Source organism: Elephantulus edwardii, unplaced genomic scaffold, assembly GCF_000299155.1.
Source record: "Elephantulus edwardii isolate Elephantulus edwardi_28Jun2011 unplaced genomic scaffold, EleEdw1.0 scaffold00088, whole genome shotgun sequence".
Lineage (NCBI taxonomy): Eukaryota > Metazoa > Chordata > Mammalia > Macroscelidea > Macroscelididae > Elephantulus > Elephantulus edwardii.
Genome location: NW_006399838.1, coordinates 3,803,550 through 3,821,698, shown reverse-complemented (window position 1 = coordinate 3,821,698; position 18,149 = coordinate 3,803,550). Strand labels below are relative to the sequence as shown.

Here is an 18,149-nt window from a genome sequence, read left to right as displayed (position 1 = left end):
GTTATCAATTGTGCTTAGCCATACATGTTCATATCCTTGAAGATGTATCATGAAAGTGTTGTAGCTGAGAAGACATAAATTTACCTAAAAAGTTAAAAGTACATGAGTAAAAACTTAAAAAGCAATAATATTCCAAGTAGAGGCTCTCATAGTGGCACAAATCAAGTTACAGAGGGAAGGTAGTTCTTACAATAAAAGGCCTATTGACTAGCACTTTGTCTCTTACAGTATAAAGGTTAGGAACCACAAGATAAAATATTGAAACAGTATTTCAACGAAGAACTACTAGAAATACAGGTTGGATTTAGAAGAGCCCATGACTAGAGACATCAATTGCCAATGTCAGATGGATCTTGGCTGATAGAAGAAAGTAACAGAAGAACGGCTATCTGTGTTTAAGTGACTAGGCAAAGGCATTTGACTGTGTGGATCACAGCAAATTGTGGCTGACTCTAAGAATGGGAAATCCCAGAAAACCTGATAATGCTTATGTGAAACCTATACTTGGAGGCAGTCACCAGAATAGAGCAAGGAAGCACTGTATGGTTCAAAATCAGGAAAGGAGTGTACCAGGGTTGCTTCCAGCCTCCACACCTTTTCAATATCTATGTAGAACAGATCATATGCAGGCTGGTCTTTTTGAGGAGGCGTGTGGCAGCACAATTGGAGGAAGACTCATCAATAGCTTGTGTTTTGCAGATGAGAACAGCCCTGCTTGCTGAAGCTGAGGAGGACCTGAAGTCAAGGTCTGACCTGAAGTCAAGGTCTGACCTGAAGTCAAGGTCTGCAGTCTTCAATATGGATTGCAGCTCTACATCAAATACAAAGTTTCTCACCCCTGAGTCAATTGGCAGCACCATGATAGAGAAGAGGAGACTGGTATTGTCAAAGCATACAGCTTACTTGGGTCCACAATCAACACTCTTGGAACCAGTAGCCAGGAAATCAAAAGATGAATTGTATTAGGAACGTCTGCTGCTAGGAATCTCTCTTTCCAGAGTGCTGAAGTGAAAAGATATTCAGACTAAGATGTGCCCTATCCAGCCTATGGTCCTTGGCATTATTTGTTATGCATGAGAGATCTGGACAATGAATAAGGATGGCAGAAATAGAATTGATGCTTTGCTTTGTGGTTCTGGAGAAGAGTATTGAGCATACGTACCATGGATTGCCAAGAGAAACAGACCTGTCTTGGAGAGAGTGAAACCAGCTTGTTCTGTGGAGGCAAAGATTTTGAAGTTCTGTCTTATATAATTTAGGCTTGTGTCCAGGAGGGATAAGTCCTTGGAGAAGAGCATCATGCTTGGAAGGGTGAAAGGATAACGCAGAAGAGGAGGACCCTGGATGAGGTGGATTGATGCAGTGACCGGGGTAATTGAGACTCGTGTGTCAGAGACAGTGAGATTGGCTCAGGACAGGACAGAGTTCAGAGCTATCGTCATAGGATTCCTATGGGTCGCAGGTAACTGGACTGCCCCTAACAACAGCTACAACACCTAAGATTAAGAAATAAAGGATGCAGTTAGTTTATATTTCCCATGCTTCTTTGCCAATTCCATTAAGTTCCATCCTTCATAGAAGTACTTCTAGCCTGAAGTTAGTGTTTATCATTAACATTCAAGTTCATATATGTTTGTTGCATGTGTATGTATTCATAAATAATAGATATGCTTTTGCCTGTTTTTAAGCTTTATATATGAACAATATCATCCCATAGGCGCTTTTCTGAAACTTACTATTATTGTTATGTCATGTTATATATTTTTTCAGATTGGCCACGCTATTTAAAGTCGCTCTGTTGCTTTACTTTTCTTTTTATTGCATAGACTGTGGTTGTTTTGACTTGATGGTACACAACAACAACAACTTGGTGGCTTTTCTGGTTAGGAAGTCACACTGTCGACCCAGAACCCAGGTGTTTTCAATTTGCCAGCTTCTCTGATGGAGAGAGATGGGCGGTACCATCCTGTGTGGTGGGCAGCTTTTGAAAGCCCACCAAAGGGTCACCTGTGAATTGTCTCTGACTCCACTACAATGAGTTTGAGTAATACTGTTTTTGGATAAGATAATTAATCTCACATATTTGGGGCATATTCTCAGAAGGGTGTAGTGCCTGGGAAAGGACATCATGCTTGGAAACGTTGAGGTTAAATGAGAAAGGAACACCTTCTAGGAAATGCGTTGACAAGATGCCAACAGGCATAAGCACAGTGGAGTCTGAGGATGGGTGGGATCAGGCTGTTGTCTTCGGTCGTCAAATGGTTGTTATAACTTGGAGCTGACTCGACAGCACCTGACATCGATAAAGATATTGTATCACAGTGCAAGAATTGCCTGTCTTTTTAGATTATTTCCCTTTTTTTCCCTTCTTTTGAGTGAGCATTTTCTGTTCATGTGTCTTCGAGCTGTGTGTGAGCATTTCCTGTGGAGTAGAAAGAATGGATCTAAGTGGTGGCATGTTAGTTTAGCATTGTTAGTTCAAAGAAAAGCCATTTTCATCTTCTCAGTCTTCAGGAGGAAGATCTGGTGATCTTCGGTCAAGAAAACATGGTGGGGCAGTTCTACTCGAGCATATGAATCATTCAGAATGAGAGTTCACTCAGAGGTACCGAACAGCATCACCATCATCAGCGATGGCTAACGTGCAAGTTTTTGTACTATTGTGATCTCCACTTTGTCCACATCCTCATCATTTTTTAGGATTGCTGGACTTAAAAAGTTTTGCTGGTTTGATAGCTTAGACAAGATATTTCATCATTTCAACTTGCACTTCCCCTACTGATTAGGGAGATTACACACTTTTCAGCTAGTTAATGGTCATTGACAATCCTCTGCTCACAATTGACTGTGACCTTAGAACATTTTTTTCTATTATACTTGTTTGTCTTTTAGATATGCTTGTAAGAATCTTTGTGTATTTTGCTAACAAGCCTTTGGTTATTTGCATTGCAAATATCGTCTCTCTGTCTGAAATGTAAGCCAAACCCACTGTCTTTTCGTGGGTTCTGACTCAATCTTCTGTTGAGTGTCTAAGGCTGTGAGTCTGTATATGAAGAGTCAGCCAATGTTTTACCAAGGAGCTCCTGGTACACGGAATCATCCATCAACCTTTAGATTAAGAGGAACACTTTTATTAAATGTACATAATATTTTAACATTATTAAATGTAATCTTTTACCTTGTGTTTATTTTACTAAACCTTCAGGAAGCTTGGGTGGCCTAGTGGCAAGAAGCTGCACTTCAATCCCAAAAGGCACATGGCTTGAGGTCACCAGCTGCTCTGTGGGAGAAGGATGGGCAGTTTCTTCCCATGTGATTAACAGCCTCTGAAAACCCACCGGAGGGTCAGCTATGGGTCGGTTCTCTCTTGTCAGTACATAACTACAAAAAAATCTCTACTTATTCACCCAGACTCCTTTCTGTTCTAAAAAATGTACTCCTTGCCTTTAAACCATTAAACCTCCCCTCTGGTCAATTCCAACTCCTTTCCTGTGACCTTCCGCAGGCTCTCCTAGACTGTAAATAAAAAATGAGAAGGGGCTTCCCAATGGTCTCCTGTGGAACCACTGCTGAGCTTAAACTGTCTACCTGAGAGTCCCTGCCTGTGGGTCAGCGGGGTGGCACGATGGGCAGTGCCACCAGACCCCCTCAGTGAAGTCTGTGGCTTCCCTGCGTGCATATTTAAACGTTATGTGAAGTTGGATGCTAGTGTATTTGTATATGACGTATCTCTTGTTATTATATGCCTGTTATTTATTAAGTCTGCACACACACACACCTGTGTAGCTGATCTCTGTGCTTTGCTTTCTTGGGGTATTTTTATTCCTGAGCCCAAACTATCTTACCTCAGTTACTAACCTTTTCTAAAAAGCCTTACCAGATAGTAAGGGAACTCCCTTCACTTTGTTTGCAAAACTGTCTTGACTGATTGGCTCTTTGCTCTCTCCAACATATTTTAGAATTAGCTTTTCAAGTCCAGGAAGAGCTATAGTGGCATTTTAATTAAAATTTAATTTTATGCATTAGCTTGCAATTCTGATTTTTTATTGTCCAGGAATATATATATTTGCTCATTTATTTTGACTTACCTTTAATTTAGTGGTGAATTAAATGTGACTACTCAACATCACAACCAATTAATAACAAAACCTTCATAAGAAGGAAGGCCTTAGACTCAACAGTTCTTACACTAAAAATTTTACTTCATTGGGTAAGAATAGAGATCATATAGTCCTTACAACTACTGCACCCACTAACATGAAAATGAATGGTCTACCTGGGGGTCTTAGATCTTTTATAAGAAAATGTGCTCCGGGGGTTTCTTAGAATTGCAGAACGTCAGACCTCTGTTGGACATAGAGAATTGGATGACACAACCCTGCTCGCTGAAACTGAGGAGGACCTGAAGTACTTGCTGCAGAAGGTCAAAGACTGCAGCCTTCTATATGGATTGAAGCTCAACATCAAGAAAACAAAGATTCTCACCGCTGGGCGAATTGGCAGCATGATGATGGGTGGTGAAGAGATTGGGATTATTGACAGCTTCGGTTTGTTTGGCTCCACAATCAACACTCTTGGCACCAACAGCCAAGACATTCAAAGAGAAATTGCATTGGGAAAGTCTGCTGTCAAAGACCTCTCCAGATTACTGAAGAGTAACAATGTCACTCTGGAGACTATGATGTGCCTGATCCAGGCCATATTCTTTGCAATTACTTGCAGAATTACTGGACGATGATTAGGGATGACAGAATTGATGTCTTAGAACTGTGGTGCTGGAGAAGAGTATTGAATATACCGTGGACTGCTAGGAGAGCAAACAGGTTCGTCCTGGAGAGGGTGAGACCAGGCCGCTCCTTGGAGGCACCGATTCTGAAGCTCTGTCTGACATCCTTTGGACATGTTGCAAGGCGGGACCAGTCCTTGGAGAGGGACGTCATGCTTGGGAGGGTGGAGGGTGGAGGGGACAGCACAGGAGAGTAAGACCCTCGATGAGATGGATTGATTCAGTGACTGGGGTAATGGGGGTAGGTGTGTAGGAGACAATAGGATTGGCACAGGACAGAGCAGGGTTAAGGGCTCTTATATAGAGGGTTGCTATGAGTCACAGGCAACTTGAAGGCACATAACAACAACAAACAACAGGATTAGAATTCTCATGTAAAAATGTTGATTGTTAGTAGATACATTCAATTTAGAGAAATCCTGGCATTTAAAAAAACAAAACTGCATCGCCATTGAGTTAGAAGTGACTCCTCACTGGCCCTCCACTTGGAGGGTGACAAGCGGGCTGATTGCCCATCTTTCTCCTCTACAGCTGCTGATAGATTCAGACCTCTATCCGAGGCTTGCCTTCTCCTTGAGGTCAGCAGCTCAAGTCCCCACTTACGCCACAGCCAGAGCTTCCTTGAACTACTGTATAGTACCACTAAATCCCAAAGTTCACGGAACTGACTCTCTTTTGGTGAAGCCTGTGAAAAACCACTAGTGTTAATCTTGAGGTCATTGATTCACAAAGGTTTCGTATTCGGAGCCTTGAGTCCTGGCTGATGAATCACCGTTTGACTACAGGCTGACAGGAGACAGTGTCTATTTTTCTGAATGAACATCAGAAATCTAAAGCGAAAAGACTCTCTAAAGTCTGATAATTTGTATATTCCTAGATTTCATATACGCCTTTAAGTGGAGCAGCGTGTTAAAGGTTTTCCTAAAGGCAGCTTGTTTTAGGAAAACTGAGGCTCCCTTTGATCTCTGCGGTTTCTTAGGAAACCAAAACATTTGCTTTGAAATAAGTGTGTGCCCTCAAATGGGCATTTTAGCTACTAAATGCCACTGGGGACAATTCTGAAGGAAAAGAAAAAAAAGGACATGGAGAAAAGAGAAGCCCAGAAATTTCAGGCTTTAAAAGTAAAACAAAGACAGATCAGAAGGCTTGTTGAAGCAGCCATATCCGATTCAAGTGTAGGTCCAACCTTCTTGGTTAACTACTACAACAGACAGTTCTCCACAGGGCGGGGGGATGTGAGCAAAGAGGATGAAGGGAAAAAAAAGTGAGATTCGTGCACTGTCGCGTCCAGCCACTAGGGGTACCTTTGTACCATTTTTTCCTCCTGCACTGATTTGGAATAGAAACCTATATTAGGGGAAAACCAGGGTCCTCGGCATTTTCTGCGAGCAGTGCACCCAGGATCCAAAAAAGATTTTTTTCTTTTCTTTTCTTTTTTTTTTAAAGCAGACAGACAGACCACAGTTCCTTGGGCACCCTCTAACAGGACTAGGAAACCTCTCCACTGGACATCTGCGCCTGGAATCTCTTTTTTGAGGTCAATTTCCAATCGAGATACATCTATTGGCTTAGTGGGATTATCTGATTGCCGCGGAAAGAAGTAACGGGGTTTGGTCATTTGTATTTCTTGCCTTATGGTCGGATTTCCGTGGAGGTGGCTCTGCGTCCCGGCGATCCTGGCTCCTGGTTGCATCTGGGAGGCAAGAAGCATCAGTCCACGCGTTTTGGAAGTGTCCGTGGGTGAATACAGAAAGGGGGTGCCAAACTGGGGTTGCGGCTGCTTGAGGAGAAGGAAAAAAGCATAAACGTCTTGAATCCTGAACCAAGAATTACTGGGTGCTGGAAATTCCCAAAAAGGCGCCTGGACACTGGTAAATACTTTGACGATTTCGGCTTGAATGTGACGCTTCCAAGTGTTGTGGCAACTGTCTCCTTGAATTACTGGAAGGGGACTAGGGGGAGATGAGGGGCTCCCTCCGAGGCTGCCTCTGGCCCAGGGTAAGTTTGGGGCTCCTGGCTTTGGGAGGGGGCTGCCTGGATGTGTGGGGGCCACTGCGCGCGGAAGGAGAGGCGCCGCGGAGCCGAGCCTGGGAAATGGGGAGCCCGAGGGGGGCCGTGCGCGCGTCTCGGGGCGCATCGCTGGGGACCTGCCTGCACCGAGCGGCTGCAGCCCGACCCTGTGGCGTCGGTGCCAGTGCCAGGCTCGCACCTTCCCCTTGATGGTCTCTCTGCTGGGAGACCCTCTCGGAGGCTGGGGCCTCTCCTGGGGGGACTTGGAGAAGGCAGCAGTGCGGGTGGGGAGGGGAGCCCCAGAAGAAACTGCTGCTGCTCCGGCCACCCTGGCTGCCAGGGCATTTTGCAGGGATGGGGGGTGCTGATCCTTTCCTGATGGTCTGTGAGTTCCTGGTCCCTCCTGTCCTCCCGGCCCTGCCTCCTCCGCCCCCTCCTCCTCCTCGCGTTTGAGCACGAAAGGGTTACAGGGTCAATGCATCCGATGGAGACGGTGCAAGTGGGTGGACTGGCCCCACGCGTTGCCGTGCAATGCACAAGCACGACTGTGCAATCCTACAGCACCGGGCAACTTTCTCGGAGTTGCAGAGTCCAGGGCGGCAGTGCAGGCTCGCAGCCGGGCCCAGGCCGGAGAGTGGCCGCCGAGCCCGCTGCGTTTCCGAGGCATCGCTGCTCTCGCTGCCTCGCGCCTGCCGCCTGGCCTTTCCGGGGCGCGCGCCTTCCCAGACATTTTCTTGCAGCTGAAATAAGGGAAAATATAAAAAAAAATTTTGCTCTGAAGTTGAGCTCATCTTTGCATGCAGAATTACCCCCAGTTTCAGCAGCTATAATGAAAATCACTCAAATGAGTGAATATTAATTGACTTAAGAAACTAAAAGTTGCTTGGAAATCCAGAAAAGCATATTATTCTGAACCGATTTGGGGCATCATGGGCTTAAGAACCGTTACATAGATTTCTTTGAGAGACAGATACAGATGTTTATATACAGTAAATACCGTCCTGTGTTTAAGGGGTTAGGGAGAGGTTCCCCTCAACACACACATTTTCCTTCCAACACCTCAGCACCATTATTTCAGTTGGCCTTTTTTGGTATTTAAGACCAATTTTTTTTAATACAATGGAACTAAATCCTTTTTAAAATATGAAATACTATTTTTTTATGCAGTATATATTTTTAAGTAAAACAAATTTTTTTTCGGGAATAAAGGTTATGGGATGTTTGTAAGCAGCTTTTTGGTTTTAGCACTGAAGCATTGAACTCATGGAATGGCAACTCTTCAGTGTCAATCAGAAGCACAGTCATAGTCCAGAGACTTATTTTAGGAATTTAGAAAACCTCACACATTCTAGCAATTAAAAGAGAATTGTCACCAAAGTGTGTGTGTGTGTGTGTGTGTGTGTGTGTACTAAACACATGCCATATTCATATATATATATACACACATACATATATATGTAAATATATAGACACACACAATGTGTGTGTAAGTGTATATGAGATAAAACAATGAAATACAGAACTTTATCTTAAGAATTCCAAGGAGCAAAGGATAGACATTTCCTATTTCTGAAAAATTTATGTGAGCTTTTAAAAAGATTACAAAAGAGGCAAGAAATAATATCTCTAAGCCCAGTCGTTAATCCTTAAGGAACTAGCTGAGAGGCTGGGCTTGTCTTCATTCACGCTGCTGCATCACGTGCTTCTAGTCTACCAGACCAGAGCTACAAGAAAGGGTATTATATGCATCATGGCTAAAACTACATTGTTACTTCCTACTCACTGCTACTAGTCATACAATCCAGCAATATATGCCATCTTTTTGAAGTTTAAATAGATGAAAAAGCAGCTGGCTAATAACATATTCAGTAATAATAGCAAACAAAAAGTCAAAGGTGAATGCTAGCTTGGTTGAAGTGTCCCTGTCAGGAATTGAAGAGAATATGACCAAGGGTAATTACCACTTTTGGAGAAAATATCTTTGTTAATGGCGCTTTTTTTTTTACAAGTTAACACCTAAACGGTACAAGACACTTGCACGTTTGTTTAAAAAATGAAGGGTTTAAAAGATGAAGGGTTTGAAGTCGTTGATCGTGCTCCTTTTCAAAGTTGATTTGCCAGTTTGAAGTCATTGAACTTGGTCATGTCAGGCCTCTTAGTGCCACAGCAGAAGACTTAGCTGAAAGTGCCTTTGCCATGGCTGAAGAATTTACTTTTTTTGTCAAGAAAAGTTCTTCTCCTTCATTATATTGTCTTTTGGTGGTAGATATGAGCAGGTGACATTTTGGTCAACTCTTGGGTAACATCAACTTTGGTATTGGATCTCTATGTCTAAAAGTAGTTCTGCAAATTCCAGATAAACATTATATATAGTCTATCCACTTTGGAGTGTCAATAGGGATGACGATATGTGCGGTAACTAAACATACCACAAACTCCTTTAAAACCACAGCTAGTAAATGAACAGAGAAATAACCAGTTAGATAAACATTTCTCACTAGGAGTGCGTCACTCTGAAATGTCTACTTAAGAAATGAACTATGTGTCTGCTGTGTTTATTCAAGCACATGGTTTTGGTTATGATTATCATAGAAAGTATGATGGCTATGGTTGCATTGTTCACTCTATATTCACTTCAGAATAACAAAAAATATGGTTGTTTGTGTAAATGAATAGATATTCTTAAATTATCTTGAAAATAGGTAGCAAATTTCCTAATGTAAATAACAAGAAACAGCATTACATTCCCAAAGCTTATCACTTTGGAAAAATTGATGTTGAATTTGCTGGCGCTTTGCTTCACAGCTGCACCTGTCCCTCGAAAGCGTGCCATGTGTTCTAACTGGCCTATCCGTCAGAGAAGCCTAACCCTTTTTTGAGGCTTCCTTCTATAAATTTGAGATGTTTGACTATAGTTAAATGTTATTTTACAGTAATTGGTTTTTCCAAAAGAAAATTGCTCCACACACGTTAATTGAAAGCAAAATGAAAAGGGCAATCCTTTTTCTAATGATCTGTTGAAATTTAACACATGGAATCTCAACACCCGATCTCTTATCTTTCTTGTTTTAGGAAGAAATAGAGAAAAATAAAACTTCAAAATGGTGAATTTTCTTGGTGAACCTAAGGTACATTTTTAAACAACTTCTAAAAGATAAGCAGAAGCACTTTGGGCAGGTGGCTAGCATCTCCACTTTGAGGCTGGGTACATTCCCAGCTCTTGATAAGAAGGACTCAAGTGTCACCGTTTTTGTTTTGTTATTGATGACATCACATGGACGGTGTCAAACACTGCTATAAAGCTATAAAATAATGTCATTTGTCTTTCTCTTTTCAAGATAGTCTTTCAATTCTCCCTTCCCCTCTCTCTCTCTCTGTCTCTCTCTCTCTCTCTCTCTCACACACACACACGCACACACACACTTTCACGTGCACACAGATTCTTTGGGAACACATTTGTGTCAAGGAGGAAAACTTCCAACTCTCAACATTAACACAAGTCAGAGCAAACTAGTAAATCACTCAAGACATTTGGGATTATTAGACATTAAACTTGGGGGATTTTTATATGATTTTTTTATAACAGTTAATATAATCTCTTCTGTGTCTGTTTCCGTTGCATGTAAGAGAGGTTCCAGTCAGTGGCAAAAGGCTTTACTGCTGCCATTACTGCCGACTTTATAGATCAGAGATGTGTCAGCATGTTAGCTGTAACAGTAAGGCCTCTTTTGTGTGGAACCTTATGGGTCATGCACACACACTCTCATCCTGACACTCATAAAACGTTCAAGTACTCGTATTTATTACTTCATTTTCTTCCTATATATAGCAGCAGAGAACTTCAGTATATGAATATGTAGCCAAAAAATGACAGGCAAGCGTGAAGGGGACGAATGAGTTTTAATAATACACGTATTAGGGACTGTGAGAGGAAGTTTAATTAAGAAAAAACAAGTTGAGCGTGAAATTCGTTTTGGAACGAATGCAAGTTCCTGCTCCAGACGTGAACTCAGAAGCCATAATGATACATCGAAGGAGATCAAGTTCAGTACTGGGAGGAGGCCTGAATAACTTAAGTTGACATCCTTGGACCTGCCTTTAAGTTGTTGAGCAGAGACTTGACGTGTGAAAGAGAAGATTTCTACTCTTCCGGTTTTATCGTGTTTCCCAGGTTCTTATAGCAATTTTAGTTCAGCGTTTTAACTGTGCACTCATCCACATTTTTCTAAAATATCTTGCTTGTTTTCTTGGCATTATGGTTCACATGATAATACTTTCATTTTCTGTAGCCTCTTTTCTGACACTATCGGTGAAGTGAGAGCTGTTTAGTGAAGCCCAGGTCATTCTTCTGGAATGGAAGTGGCGCTTCGAGGAGAGAACTACTTATTTATCAATTTACTATAATCTGAAATTGTATTTGCTTGGCATAATTTAGAAAAACAAGTAGGTTTATTAACTTATTTACTTACTTGGAAATGTTAGTCTGTATATGGGGACATGAGCTAAGGAGGAGCAGACTGTCATGCTAATATTTTCTGACGTTTTGGACCTCTAAGTATTTTCCTGTTTTTTAAAAAAATGTAGATAAATTCTGAAAAAAGTCTAGAGGCCAAATAGTAATATGAAGATCTTACATATGTTCTTCAGCAATTACTTCTTGAAAACATCCAATTGATTTTCTGTTTCATTCTTTTTATTATTTTATTAATTTGAATGAAAGTTCACAGAGACATTGGATTTGCATTCATTCATTGTCGCTCTTTCTTCTCTGCTCACCCCTCCTCTCAGTTAGATTTTCTCTTTGAAAAGTAAAATAAAGAACTACTTTCAATGTTATACAATCCCCCCAGTCCATTCCACTATGCAGCTTTCATGCTAGACTCTTTTCATGACAATAATTAATCATATATGCCTTTTAGTTCTCTCATTCATCTGTTATAATGCAGTATACATGTTCATCCCCTATTTTCTTAAATTTCCCTCCAGCCTCGATGTCAGTCCCGTTTTACAGCAGTGGCACTATTCAGTATTTGTCCTTTTCTGACCGAGATATTTCACTCAGCATAATGTCTTCCAGGATCACCCATTTTGTATCATATTTCATGAGTTCCTTGTTTTTCAGTGCAGCGTAGTGTTCCATTGTGTGAATATACCACAGCTTCTCTGTCCACATATTTTGTATTACTTATGTGTAACAGTTGCTGTTAGGTGCCTTTGATTTTGACTTCTAACAACACCATGTGACAGGGGAGAATTGTCTCAGAGTTTCCTAGGCGGTAATGTCTTCAGTGGCAGATTGCTACATCTGAGAAAGCTCCAGGCTGAGTTTGAACCACCAGCCATTTATTAAATTGAGCACTTAACCATTTCTTCATCATTTGCTGAAAAGTAGGCATCACTATTTTTTATATACACCCAAATATAATGGTTCATGGTAATACTTTGAAGTTATCTGGAAGAAAAAAAAAGAAATGTCCCTTTAAAAAGAAATTGCAGTGATGAATGCACGGATTCTGCCCTATGAAATATCCAAAATGCTTCAAATGCAGCACAGTCAGTTTCAATCAGGGGATACTGATTTTATGAAAACTATAAAATGAAACCATTTGGGATTATCACTGGTTTCTATTTTCCCCATGGAAAAGTGCCTGTCCTATGACAAAATTCCCCAGGAAAACTGTGATTACTATACACATGACATTGACCAACACCTATCAAGCTATTCACACCTAAAAACAGTCCTTGAATCAGTTAGAAGGAAACTGTAACTCTAAATGGAGTTCATGTCAGTGACCGTTGGGTTGCCAATCAGTGCATTTTTAATTCTGATTTCTTAGCGATCCAAAACTTTGCCTACAAGTGACAGTGTTATCTGTCCTTTTTCTTTTACTCAAAAAAGTCACCAGTTTTATTGTCTCTGTAATTGTGCCAAGTGCTCTAATGCATGTTACTGTGAGTCTGAGGCCAAATTTCCCACTGTTTAAAGCCCTAGTCTTTTCCAAGACTGTCTGAGGCAAAGTAAACCATTTTTTCTTGTTCCCAAGAATATTTTAGTAAAATACTGGTTGCAGGTGAGTCGGGTGTGAAGTGTCATGAATCCAAATGTGCCCCACAGAATTTTGAATGACTGATATGTTAGAAGCAGACCTTCAGGTCTTTCTTTCAAACTGCCTCCGGTTGGACTTGATCCTTTAACTTTACAGTTAGTAACTGAGCTCTCTAACCATTTGTGCGCCCTGAGACTCAGAGGTGGTTGCTATTGATGTTAGACACCATGGGGTTGACTCTGTCTCGCACTGAGTCCACATATACAGAATGAAACCTTGCTGGATACCGTGTCAGACTCACAACCTCTACTGTGTTTAGAGCCCATGGCTGAATTCACTGTATCCGTCTGTTTCCTTTACTACTAAGCAAAAGGTTAGTGGTTTGAATCCACCAACTGGCATGTAGGAGCTAGATAAGACGATCTACTCCATTAAGGTCTATAGTCTCAGAAACCCAGCAGAAGGTGGCTGTGAGTCAGAAGTGTTGAACAGTAGGTTTGTTTTGTGGTTGTGTTCTGCATAATCATGAGGACAGAATGATTTTTCTTCTGTTTTGATTAATGCTATATGCAATTCCATCTAGAAAACAATGAATTTTAAGATAAATAATTACGGAAATATTTTTATCATCTTTGTATACAGAATGTATTTTGTTTATTCTGAAGTATTATTAATCAAACTTTATCTTGCATAATGAGATTATTTCAGTATCGTTTATTAAAAAGGCAAATTAAAGTTCTTTTCAATCATAAAGAAAATATGCTACTTTGAGCAAGTATTTAAGATTATTGAAAATTATTTCAAGCAGGCAGAAAATCGGCACCACAAAAGTTAAGATTTAATAAGAAATGGAGTCTGGAGGTTTTGGTCATTAATTAAAACTTTCCTAATTTTGGTTTCATTTTGTAATTTTAAGCTTTCTGTTATTCAGTATTATTGAAGTGCGGATCTCATTTAGCCACCTGTATTCCATGGATGTATTGAATTCTTGGTCATATCTATTCATTAGTGTCCTGTTGCACAAGTTGCCTCATGAATAGACCATTGTTGGAGTGTTGCTGTTGTCATTAGCAGAATTGTTTTATGACAGGAAAGTAAAAGATGTGGTCGTGGTCTGGGAAGAAGATTCCTAGCATAATATTCTTTCACTTTGAGGCGCTGGTTTGAGATCTATGGTAGGGTAGGCGTGACAAGAAGCCTCGACTACTGTTTGGTGTCTTGTGTGAAAGGAGGTGCTGGTCTTAGTTTGGTTCATAGTAGAGGGTTTTTCCTTAAACAATAGTCACTGTAGTAATTGCCAATTCCAGCAGAAGCTTGGGGCTGAATGGCACAAAGGTTTAACTACCCTCTGTCTGCTAATCACCCTCTAAGGGGTCAAGATTGACACACCCTGGCACAGGGCCATGCGGAGAAGCTCAGCACTGCCGCTGCCAAGGTTGTAGCCATTCTCTGGCAACAAGGGATTTTTTAAAAGAGGACTTTAATTAAGCAGGACACCAGGAATGACAATTCTCCACTCTTCCCAGGCCCTGACAACTCACTAAACAACAAAATTAAGCGTCAACGGTGAATTGAGAACGTAGCACTGTGTTCAGTCATGTTGGCTTCTCTGTAAAGATATTGGCAGACATAATTAAGTTGCTTCTGGAAGGAATGACTTGTGATCCAGTGACTTGTGGCCCCTTTCAGACAAAAAACATCAATTTAATATCAAGAGAAATAATCAACTCTACTGGGCTGTCTCTCCTGAGCTCTGGAGTGTTTGTTATTCATTTTCTTCTGGGGATCACAGGGTCATCAGTTGGTTTTAAACAAGTGGCTGGAAGTATTTTACATATACATTAAAACCTTTCTCAGCATTCTCTCAGTGATTCCTGCCCTTCGCTCAGCCTCTCCACTCCTCTGTGCATTTGGAAGTCTGAGACTCCTTAGCAGAATCTAGATGTAGCAATCAATATTTGAAGACCTTGTACAAGAATAGGTTAAGAATAAATATAAACCAGAGCTTATTTCATATCTTTAAAGGTTAATTGACTTGTTTCAACTTTTAAATCAAACACATGAATACGCATACCCATACTTCAAACAAAACAAAAAGACACATATAAAAATCTCTCCAGAAGTTTCGCCATTAGTTTTCGTGATGGCTGTAACAGAAAGATTCAGTGCGCAAGGCCTTAGAAAATGGTATCACTTGTCTTTATACTGTCAGAAAATCTGTTATGGAGTTTTCTAATTCTAAGCTGTGGCAAAGAATCATCAAATTAGTAACTAGTCTATATATTCACAAAGACATTCCCCATATAACGAAGAATGTTCATCATGCATGAGTTTGTTCAATCTCTTTTCTATTTTACTGAAAATTCACAAAGGTCAGGCATCACAGAAAGATAAATACAATTTGGTTGAGCATTGATTGATGGAAAGAATAAAATCAATGAGAGAACTCATTGAAGAACTGTTTTATAGGAATCTGGCAACTAATTTTTTTTTTTTTTAGTTTTAGTTTTGTTTTTACTAGAGGTGATTTTTAAAACCATTAATTTAGAAGACTTGAAGGACAGGCTTATCTGATCATGATGAGAAAACCATGTTTATATTTGAACCTGGTGTTTATATGTGGAATAGGGTCTCATATCCCTAAAATTATAGCAGTATTAGCCGCCCTCTTTTCTCCTACTTCAGTGTTCCCTTCTCTGCGGTCATACTGAGTTTCCTCTGGGTCTCAGAAGCCTCACACTCCAAGCCCTTTGCGTTTCTCTTGCCATTGCCTCTGTCTCTTAGTTTTCATCTGCCAATGTCTACTTGCCCATTATTCTGATCTCTTGTTATATGTCATGCCATTGAAAAGGTCATCCTTCTTCTACAGGATTCGCCCTCGGCCAGCTCTCCCCCAGAGGATCCCCCTCTTAACACCCTATGTTACCCCTTTAGGCGTGGTTTCCGCTGTTCTGACAGAACCTGACTCCTATCTCTCTTTCTGGTGGGTTTTCAGACATCGCCCATCTTTCTCCCTGAGCTTCCTGGTTGTTTAGTTATTAAGAAATATATTGAGTGGCTTGTTTCTAGGTACCGTTAGTCATTTCTGACTATATGACTCCATGTATAAAGACAGGAAACATTGAGCAGTCCTCACAATCAGGAATTGGACCCCATTGATGAAGCCGTCTTGTTCCTTATCTCATTGAGAGTTCTTCTGATTTTTCTGACTCTCTGCTTTTCTATTTGTGAACAATAGAATAAATTATTAATTATGTAACATCATTAATAGCATATGCAAGCAAAATATTGCTAAAGATCTAAAAAAGAAGACTAGACCAGTGTACTGACAAAGAACTGCAGAAATGCAGGCTGAGTTTAGAACTGGCTGATGGACCAGGGAGCTCATTGGTGATGTCAGCTGCATCCTGGCTGAAAGCAGAAAATATCACAAGAATGTCTCTGTGTGTTTTATCGACTTTGCAAAGGAGTTTCACTGTGTGAATCATCATAAACTATTGCTAAAAATTGTGAAGAATGGGAATCTCAGAGCACTTAATTGTGCTCAGGCAAAACCTGTACCTAGACCAAGAGTCTGTTGTGAGAACAGAGCATGGGAATATTACATTGTTTAAAATTAAGAAGGGATTGTGTCGGGGTTTTATTCTGTCTCCATACCTATTCAATTTGTACGCTGAGCAAATTTTTTGAGAAGCTGGACTTTACGAAGAATGTGGCATAAAAATTAGAGGAAGACTCATCAATAACCTGCATTAGGCAGAAGACAAAACTTTGCTTCCTTAAAGCAAGGAGGACTTGAAGCACTTGCTGCACAATATAAAAAAAAAATAGCCTTCAATATGGATTGATTCTCAATGTCAAGAAAACAAGGATTCTTACTACTGGACTGATAGTCGACATCATGATAGATGGAGAAACGATTGACACTTTCAACAACTTCTTCCTTCTTGGGTCTGCAGTCTACATCACTGGTGCCAGCTGTCAGGAAATCAGGAGATGTATTCAACTGGGAAAGATTACAGTAAGGCGTCTCATCAAATTATCGAGTAGTAAAGGTGTCAGTTTGAGGATCAAAATATGTCTCATTCAGGTCATTGTCTTCCCGACCACTTGTGATGCATCTGAGGGCTGGATATTGAATAAGGAGAACTGAAGAAAAACCGATGCCTTTGAGCTGTGGTGTTGGAGAAGAGTGCTGAATATCCCATGGACTGCCCAAAGAATGAACAAATATGCAAACAATTCTTTTTGGGGAAAGCACAGCAAGAGTGCTCTTTGGGGGCAAAGATGATCCAGCTGCTTCTCACATACTTCGAGCATGCTGCTAGGAGGGGCTGTTACTTGGAGAGGGACATGGTGATTAGAAAGACAGGATGTGCGGAGAAGAGGAAGGCTCTCAGTCAGATGCATTGACCCAGTGACAGTGGGCTCTAGTGTGTGAGTATGAGGATGGCACGGGATAGGACAGGGTTCGGATCTCTTCTTTATAGCACTACCATGGGCGGTATTCGACTTGATAGCACCTAACAATAACAACAGCACTGAGAAGGATAGCAATCCCAGAACACTTAATTATGCAAAAATTAATACCCATTGAAAATGCCCATTCTTGAGACCAAGAAGCTGTTGTCCAAACAGAGCAAGGGAACACTGCATCCTTTAAATTATGGAACATGTGTGTCAGGGCTGTAACCTTTTTTCATACTTACGCAATCTATATGTTGAGCAAATCATTTTAGAAGCAGAACTTTATGGAGAAGAATGAAATATCCGAATTGGAGAAAGACTTAACAAAACTTACATGATGCAGATAGCACAACCTGACTTGCTGAAAATGAGAACTTCAAACTCTAGCTGCAGAAAATAAAAGATTATACAGCCTTCAGTATGGATTGAATCCTTAACATTCGGAAGACAAAAATGCCACTGCAGCTTTAAGCGACATCACGATGGAGAAAAGATTGAAATTGTCAACTATTTCATCCAACTTTGATTGAAATCAACATTTTTGGTACAAACAGTCTGGAGATCAGGAGACCTATTACATTGGAAAGTTGACTGTCATGGGTCTCTCCAAACGCTGAGGAGCAGTGGTATCAGACTGACTCGTAATGTGAGTCTGATCCAGGCCATGGTCTTTCCAGCCACATGCTGTGCATCTGAGAGCTGGACAAAGAATAAGGGTGACAGAAGAAGGATTGATGCATTTGAGCTGTGTTGTTAGAGAAAAGGACTGAATAGACCGCTACAAGAAAATTACAGGTTCAGAAAATTACAGCCGCTGTACCTCTTTAAAACAAGCACGT

At 40.8% G+C, this 18,149-nt stretch overlaps 1 protein-coding gene across 2 annotated transcripts in view; it reads left to right on the top strand.

Moving 5' to 3' along the window:
* NLGN1 (neuroligin 1) overlaps positions 1-18,149 on the top strand; it is a 1,195,112-nt gene that overhangs the window by 202,105 nt on the left and 974,858 nt on the right. Inside the window, exon 1 of one of the 2 annotated variants that reach the window (XM_006890339.1) lies at positions 6,441-6,784. The exons of the other annotated variant lie outside the window; for it this stretch is intronic. The gene's annotated coding sequence lies outside the window, so the exon portion shown is untranslated. Of the gene's footprint in view, positions 1-6,440; positions 6,785-18,149 lie in introns of those variants that run through there. 2 annotated transcript variants of the gene reach the window in all.